Source organism: Triticum aestivum, chromosome 1B (assembly GCF_018294505.1).
Source record: "Triticum aestivum cultivar Chinese Spring chromosome 1B, IWGSC CS RefSeq v2.1, whole genome shotgun sequence".
Classification (NCBI taxonomy): domain Eukaryota; kingdom Viridiplantae; phylum Streptophyta; class Magnoliopsida; order Poales; family Poaceae; genus Triticum; species Triticum aestivum.
The window spans coordinates 497,171,265-497,179,146 of record NC_057795.1 but is presented as its reverse complement, the minus strand read 5'-3'; positions in this window follow the sequence as shown (position 1 = coordinate 497,179,146).

Here is a 7,882-nt window from a genome sequence, read left to right as displayed (position 1 = left end):
GATCCCGATCCAGAACTGGATCGGGGGGAGGGGGAGAGAGCGAGTGGGGGTGTGGGTGGTTAGGGTTTGCGGGGAGTGAGGGGATAAGGTGTGGCCGGCTGGGCCTGGTGGGTTGGCCCAGTGGGGTTGATGGCCTGCTGGGCCGGAGCCCGGGGGGGTTCTTTTCTTTTTTGTTTGTTTTGTTTGTTTTCTTTTTTTGTATTTTCTTTCTTTTATTTATTTTCTTTTCTGTTTTAAATCATTTTAAATTATTTAGGCTTTTTATAAAAATGTGTTTACTACACCATATTTATCTATGTAATAATTAGTACAACCCGAACATTTTTATTTTAATGTTTGGAAACTTTTATTATTTACCAAACTTTGAATTTGAATTTTGGACCGGTTTTGATCTAACAATAGATTAGCAGCAGTAACCATGGTGACATGGCACCATTAGCGTGGGATCACTGTAGCTTAATTATCTGGGCGTCACAATTCTCCTCCACTACAAGAAATCTCGTCCCGAGATTTAGGAGCGGGAGTAAGGGGGAAGGGAATTGGTTACGAAATTCTAACTGGTCTTCTCGGTGTTGGTTGCTCTTCTCGAAGAAGTTAATCCCTTTCGTTGATGTCTTCATTTCTCTGCTCCGGTCATCATGATGAAGTAGGCATCCTTGATTCGGGAACTCCATCGTACTTATGAAAGGATAAGGTTGTATTCTGGAAGAACGGGTCGCTACAGTGTTGCTTATCTGGTAGATAACATCAGGGAAGGTGGCGGAAAGTAACTCTCAATTTGAAACTTAAGACATTATCGAGAGCAAAGTAAGAAGGTGCCAATAGGAGTTCCAAGTGCATAGGCAATCGTTCGTCGCCTGAAACGAATTGTGAAAGGGATTTAGAGCAATGGAATAAGTATTGTGTCCGGCAACAGATTTGATGATCCCTCGGAAGATGGCTTGTGAATTACATACGAGGCCACACGCGAGGAGCAACCTTGGGATCAGGGGGTGCAGGAGAGTCAGGTTTCGATCCTGTGGAACTGTGGGTTATGGGCCCACCATGTGGGTTAAAAGTAGAAAGGGCGATGACGTCTTGCACGATCATGTAAGCAAGGCATGTCAGAGGATAGCCTATCAGTTATGTTGGCAACAATGCCGATACCAAGGGTGAGGGACAAGAGAACCATTTTCCTGCTCGTTGAATGAGGCGGACCAATAGGCAAAGTTCCCGTCCATCGGTGGTTACCGAAATGTCATCAACAATAGTAACAGGGTCTTGCTGACAGAATTGTACACGAGGTGTTTACATAAGTAGGGAAATATTACTGCTTATATCATATAGATCACAAGAAGGTTTAAACAAACCAATGGAAAGGAAAAGTGGTTATCAGATTTAATCAAAACAATGGAAAGAAAAATGTGTTAAAACACATATATCAGGGGGTATATCCTTCCCAAGGGCAAGCAAAGCATGATATTCATGACGGCATATAACGTAGAAAACCCCTTTAGGAAAGGGAAGAGAAATTTTCATGACATTACCCATACAATGGTGTTTGGATAATTGATCAAGAAGCATTTAGCATTGGGCTTTAAATGTTCTTGTTGAAAATCAGAGTATCACAGACATGCTTCGAGATAGCATTTGACGTGGTCACTGGGTAAAGATCAGACTTTGGATACTCGAAGGATCCATCAGGAACAGCTTGTAGAATAAGTCTTACAATTTCCTCATGGAAGAATGGATAGCATTGCTAAAAGGAAAATTATAACAATAGGTCCTCCGGTCAGGTGTGCTAGGCATGACATCACCTTATCGGGTCAAATGCTAATGTTATAACTCTAGCAAATATGTCCCGGCCACCATATCTGACCGAGATTCAGATCTGATTGGTGTCAGGATACCTCAGACTCAGGATGTCCGAGAAGAAAAGGTGCAAGACAAATCGACGAGATGACATCGTAAGATTATTGGGGAATGTACTATGGAAGCAAGTTTCAACTCAAGAGTTCATCATTTAAACCAAAGAGAGGATGACGGGGTAGCTGATGGAGTCAGTAACAATCCTTGAGATTTCCAAAAAGGTGGATTTCCACAATTATGTGAACAAGGAGATAGCATTTGTCAGATCAAATGGTATAATGATGTATGCTCGAGGAAAACATACACAATTAAAGATTGGTTGAAAGGTGCACCTAAAATATGGGCTGGGTTGCACGGCCAACATTGGAATGGTGATTCAATAATCAATAGTCTAAGAATGAACGGTCGACCATTAACTTCAAAGCAATATGGATGCTAGAAGGGCGGAATCCAAACAGCACCGCTCACTTGTTGGTACCCTGGTTGGAATCAACACGAGGACCCAAGAAGAATGGCGATGGTGAGAAGTATCACCATACCAAGAAATTCTCAAGAGGTGGTGAAATTCCCACGACATTCTTGACATAAAAGGTGGTAGTATTACAAGGTAAAGAAGAACAATGCTGGGTAGCAAGGAACTCAAGGTATAACACAAAACACGAACAAGTTTGCCTCGGAGGGAAGGCAATAATGTTGGCAAGGATAACACAAATCAACGAGGGGAAAGGAAGGTATTTGTCATCATGAGTTCAGATGATATCCTAGAAGAGCTCAGAACGGTCATGATGATCACGACACATTTGTCGAGAGATTCCATGAAGACGTAATCAATCAGCGACGACATTAAGTCAAAGGAATGAGGTAGCAGAAGGTTATTGGAACCATGGGTAGGACACAAACTTGAAATCAGGATTGTTGTTCAAGGCGAACGGTATGACGAGGAAGATCGATTGTAAGATTAGCTCACCGTCGAAATTTGTGCCCTGAGAAGAAGGACCAGGTAGCACAGTTAGAATCATCACGACAATGATAGCCAAATAGGCTAGGAATGGCGTGATCGGGTACAAACTCGTACTTATAGAAGCTTACTGAAGAGATGTTGAACCATAGTGCGGACTCGGTTCAGTCATCGGTGTCTTTGAGTGTTTAATAACTCAGAGCCCGTGAAAAATTGGAATCAGTGGGAAGGTAGCACTTGATGAATAACTCATAAGAAGTCATGCAGTTCCATGATAATCTCGAGATACCAGGGGGTAATACTCGAGGACAGATCCAAGTAGAGGTTGGACTGGGGTATTGCTCTATAGAAGACAAGTGCTTAAACTTGCACAGGAAATGGTATTTAAAGGAGGACATGGTCGGAACCACGATTGCAAAGGATCAATTCACCGATACCAAAGGATATTATATCAAGGAAATAGTTACAAGAAGCTTCCATGATAGGATCTACATCGTGTCCATGGGCATGAACACAAAGTTCAAGGTCGACTCCCACTTCTTTAATGCATAACCTTCATTCACCTCTCGTATTTCAAAAATGACATTAGTTGTTGAAAGTTTTACCTGGTGCAATACCAGATAAGTTTGACCCGTGAAATCTTTCGGGTTAACATAGATTAGGGAAGGCATAGGTTCAACCCATTAGGGCATCTTAGGAACATATACCACAAACTTCGGAGTAAATAATACAAGCTCGAAAGTAGAGCATTGTTCAAAAGCAGATGATACAATTTACCAAAGGCATTATATACCCATGTAAAGGCTCACAAGGTTATTCAATATGAAGGACACTGTCGGATAATAATCCAACCAAGGATATAGCGGTCCATAAAAGATCTGATGTGAGTATCGATACTCAACCAGAGGAAGAAGAATGCACGGGCATCATATTATAGAACATCTGAATAATTCGATGCTTAGATAACAAAGGAATTACGATTTCCAAAACAAAGGATCAGAAGTTGTCGCTCTGATCAAGGATGGATAAGTTGGATAGACCAGAGTCACAATTGATGACCAATAGTTTGGTCGAGAACCAACTCATGTTCAAAAATGATGTCTGAGCCAGAAAGATAATTTAGAAGGGTTGATAGATGATTGTGTGCATTCGCACACATGTTGAATCAATAGGATCAAAATGACGGTGTCAAAAGATACTAGTGAATATTGCTAGATATATGGGAAGCATCCATAATGCAAGTAGACAAGTATTTGCAGAGCAATAAAGCTGCTAAGGATTTTCAGAGGATTGAGTAGTATTTCAAAGACTTTTGTGAAACACATGAACAACTAGGGATGAGCGGATACTCGACAAGTGCGAGGATTTATTTGAAGGGGTATTCATGTGGCAAAGAACTGCTAGGCAGTAGGCACAAAGTATTCTCGGAACAATAGAGAAAACTTCGGGGTATCTTGTAATAACAAGATCAATGGGGGATGATCGTAAGAATGGCAAGTGTAAGTAGTTACCCATAAGAATTTATCGGTGGTCGGGAATAGCAAAAGTGATGGGCACAAAGTCTCGAGTGAATATCAAAGAGTATCTCCGAAATCTTCTGGTGCAGTCGGTGATCATCTGGACTGAAGGGCCTCTCCGGGAGAAAGTATTTTCGAGAACCTAAAGTTAGATTTTAGTAAAAAAATCGTTTAACCCGAATAGAAGAGAGTTCAGAATCCCAGAGTAAAGGTCGAGGAGTAAAAGATCCTAGTACCACCCAATGGTGACGTGGGCCCGTAAGGCACACATCCATGTTAGTAAAAGTTTTGTAATGTCTAGACTCGACTTCGGCCAAGGAGGGGATTCCTACAGGCAGTTGGCTCTAATACCAACTTGTGACGCCCCCGATTCAATTGTACACTAATCATGCACGCAAATGTGTACGATCAAGATCAGGGACTCATGGGAAGATATCACAACACAACTCTAAAACATAAATGAGTCATGCAAGCATCATAATACAAGCCAGGGGCCTCGAGGGCTCGAATACAAGTGCTCGATCATAGACGAGTCAGCGGAAGCAACAATATCTGAGTACAGACATAAGTTAAACAAGTTTGCCTTAAGAAGGCTAGCACAAACTGGGATACAGATCGAAAGAGGCGCAGGCCTCCTGCCTGGGATCCTCCTAACTACTCCTGGTCGTTGTCAGCGGGCTGCACGTAGTAGTAGGCACCTCCGGTGTAGTAGGGGTCGTCGTCGACGGTGGCGTCTGGCTCCTGGACTCCAGCATCTGGTTGCGACAACCAGAAAGAAAGGAAAGGGGGAAAAAGGGGGGAGAAAGCAACCGTGAGTACTCATCCAAAGTACTCGCAAGCAAGGAACTACACTACATATGCATGGGTATATGTGTAAGGAGGCCATATCAGTGGACTGAACTGCAGAATGCCAGAATAAGAGGGGGATAGCTAGTCCTATCGAAGACTACGCTTCTGGCAGCCTCCGTCTTGCAGCATGTAGAAGAGAGTAGATTGAAGTCCTCCAAGTAGCATCTCCAAGTAGCATCTCCAAGTAGCATAGGATAGCATAATCCTACCCGGCGATCCTCCCCTCGTCGCCCTGTGGAAAAGCGATCACCGGGTTGTCTGTGGAACTTGGAAGGGTGTGTTTTATTAAGTATCCAGTTCTAGTTGTCATAAGGTCAAGGTACAACTCCAAGTCGTCCTGTTACGGAAGATCACGGCTATTCGAATAGATTAACTTCCCTGCAGGGGTGCACCACATAACCCAACACGCTTGATCCCATTTGGCCGGACACACTTTCCTGGGTCATGCCCGGCCGCGGAAGATCAACACGTCGCAGGCCCACCTAGGCACAACAGAGAGGCCAGCACGCCGTTCTAAAACTAAGCGCACAGGGGTCTGGGCCCATCGCCCTTAGCACACCTGCACGTTGCGAGGGCGGCCGAAAGCAGAACTAGCCCCCTTAATACAAGAGCAGGCTTATGTTCCAATCCGGCGCGCGCCGCTCAGTCGCTGGCGTCACGAAGGCTTCGGCTGATACCACGACGCCGGGATACCCATAACTACTCCCGCATAGATGGTTAGTGCGTATAGACCAAATGGCCAGACTCAGATCAAATACCAAGATCTCGTTAAGCGTGTTAAGTATCCGCGAACGCCGGCCAGGGCCAGGCCCACCTCTCTCCTAGGCGGTCTCAACCTGCCCTGTCGCTCCGCCACAAAGTAACAGTCGGGGGCCGTCGGGAACCCAGGCCCACCTCTACTGGGATGGAGCCACCTGTCCTTTCAGCCCCCTCATCAGAATCACTTGCGGGTACTCATCAAGCTGACCCGACTTTAGTCACCATCTGTATAGTATGTATGTATGTATATACCCGTGATCACCTCCCGAGTGATCACGGCCCAATAGTATAGCAAGGCAGACTGACAAGAATGTAGGGCCAATGATGATAAACTAGCATCCTATACTAAGCAGTAGGATAGCAGGTAAAGGTAACAATAGTAGTAGCAAGGACAGGCTATGCAGCAGTATAGGATTAACTGAAAGCAGTAACATGCTACACTACTCTAATGCAAGCAGTATAGAGAAGAGTAGGCGATATCTGGTGATCAAAGGGAGGGCTTGCCTGGTTGCTCTGGCAAGAGAGAGGGGTCGTCAACACCGTAGTCGAACTGGGCAGCAGCAGCGTCGGTCTCGGTGTCTAGCGGAAGAAGAGGGGAAGAAACAATGAATATTTAAGCAAACAGATGCATGACGATGCAAAGCGTGAAGCTAGTTGTGCCCTAACGCGGTATGAGGTGATGCCGGTGAAGGGGGGAAACATCCGGGAAAGTATCCCCGGTGTTCCGTGTTTTCGGGCAGAGGAGCCGGAGGGGGAAAGTTGCGAGTTCGATAGGTTAGGGATGCGTGGCGGACGAACGGGCTGCGGAACCGCATTCGTCTCGTCGTTCTGAGCAACTTTCATGTACAAAGTATTTTCATCCAAGCTACGGATTAAAGGGTATGATTTTCAAAAGAATTTTGTTAATTTCTGGAATTTAATTAATTATTTAAATTAATTCGAAATTGGATTTATGACATCAACCTGATGTCATGCTGACATCAGCAGTCAACAAGGGTTGACTGGTCAACCTGACCAGTGGATCCCACTGGTCAATGACATATTTTAACTAAACCTATTAATTAACCTAATCAGGTTTAATTAAGGGTGGGCCCCACTGTCATTGACTACTTAATTAACTAATTAGGTTATTTAAGTAACTAATGTGTAATTAGTTTAATTTAATTAATCAAAATTAATTAAGTTAATTATTTCTTTAATTAATTAATTTTATTTTTATTTTTATTTTTATTTTTATTTACGGTCTGGGGCCGGGCCCCACATGCCTGTGGCCCCAAAGGGCCTTAGCGGGTGAGCAGGCAGCGGGCAGCGGGCGACGGGCGCCAGCTGTGGCTAACGGGGCGGAGCCCCGGGGACGTGCGGCGACGGCAAACTGGTGCAGGTGCTCGCACCCGACGCCATGAGAGGTGAGGGCGAGCGCGCCTGGGGGCCGTGGAGGGTGCGGCCGGACCACCGCAGGGCGGGTCGGCGAGCAGCGGCGAAGGTGGTTGCGGCTGAGTGGCAGGGCGCTGGAGCCCGAGGCGACGGGGAGCAGCCACAGGGGCGGGGTGAGCACGGGCGTACGCAGCGGTCGAAGCGCGCTCGGGTGACGGCCGAGCCACCGTGGATGCATGCTCGGGCGACGCAGGGGCACGACCAGGGGGTGCGGTCGGCGCGAGGGGCGACGGGCATGACCGGACAGAGAGGCGCGCGGCCAGGGCACGGCCCGACCGCGGTGAGCGCGCGTGCGTGCGGTAGAGAAGGCCGAGGCGTCACGAACGGTGCCAGCGACAGAGGGAAAGGGGGAGAGGAGGGATCCTCACGGCGGGGAGCAGGGACCGTGGCAGCGGTGCGCGAGGAGGGAGACGGAGACGACGTGCGTAGGGGTAGCAGGCCGGTAGGGAAGAGGAGGCAGGCCGGCGATGGCGTCCGGCGAGGTAGCTCCGGCGATGGTGCCGTGGGCGAGGAGGAT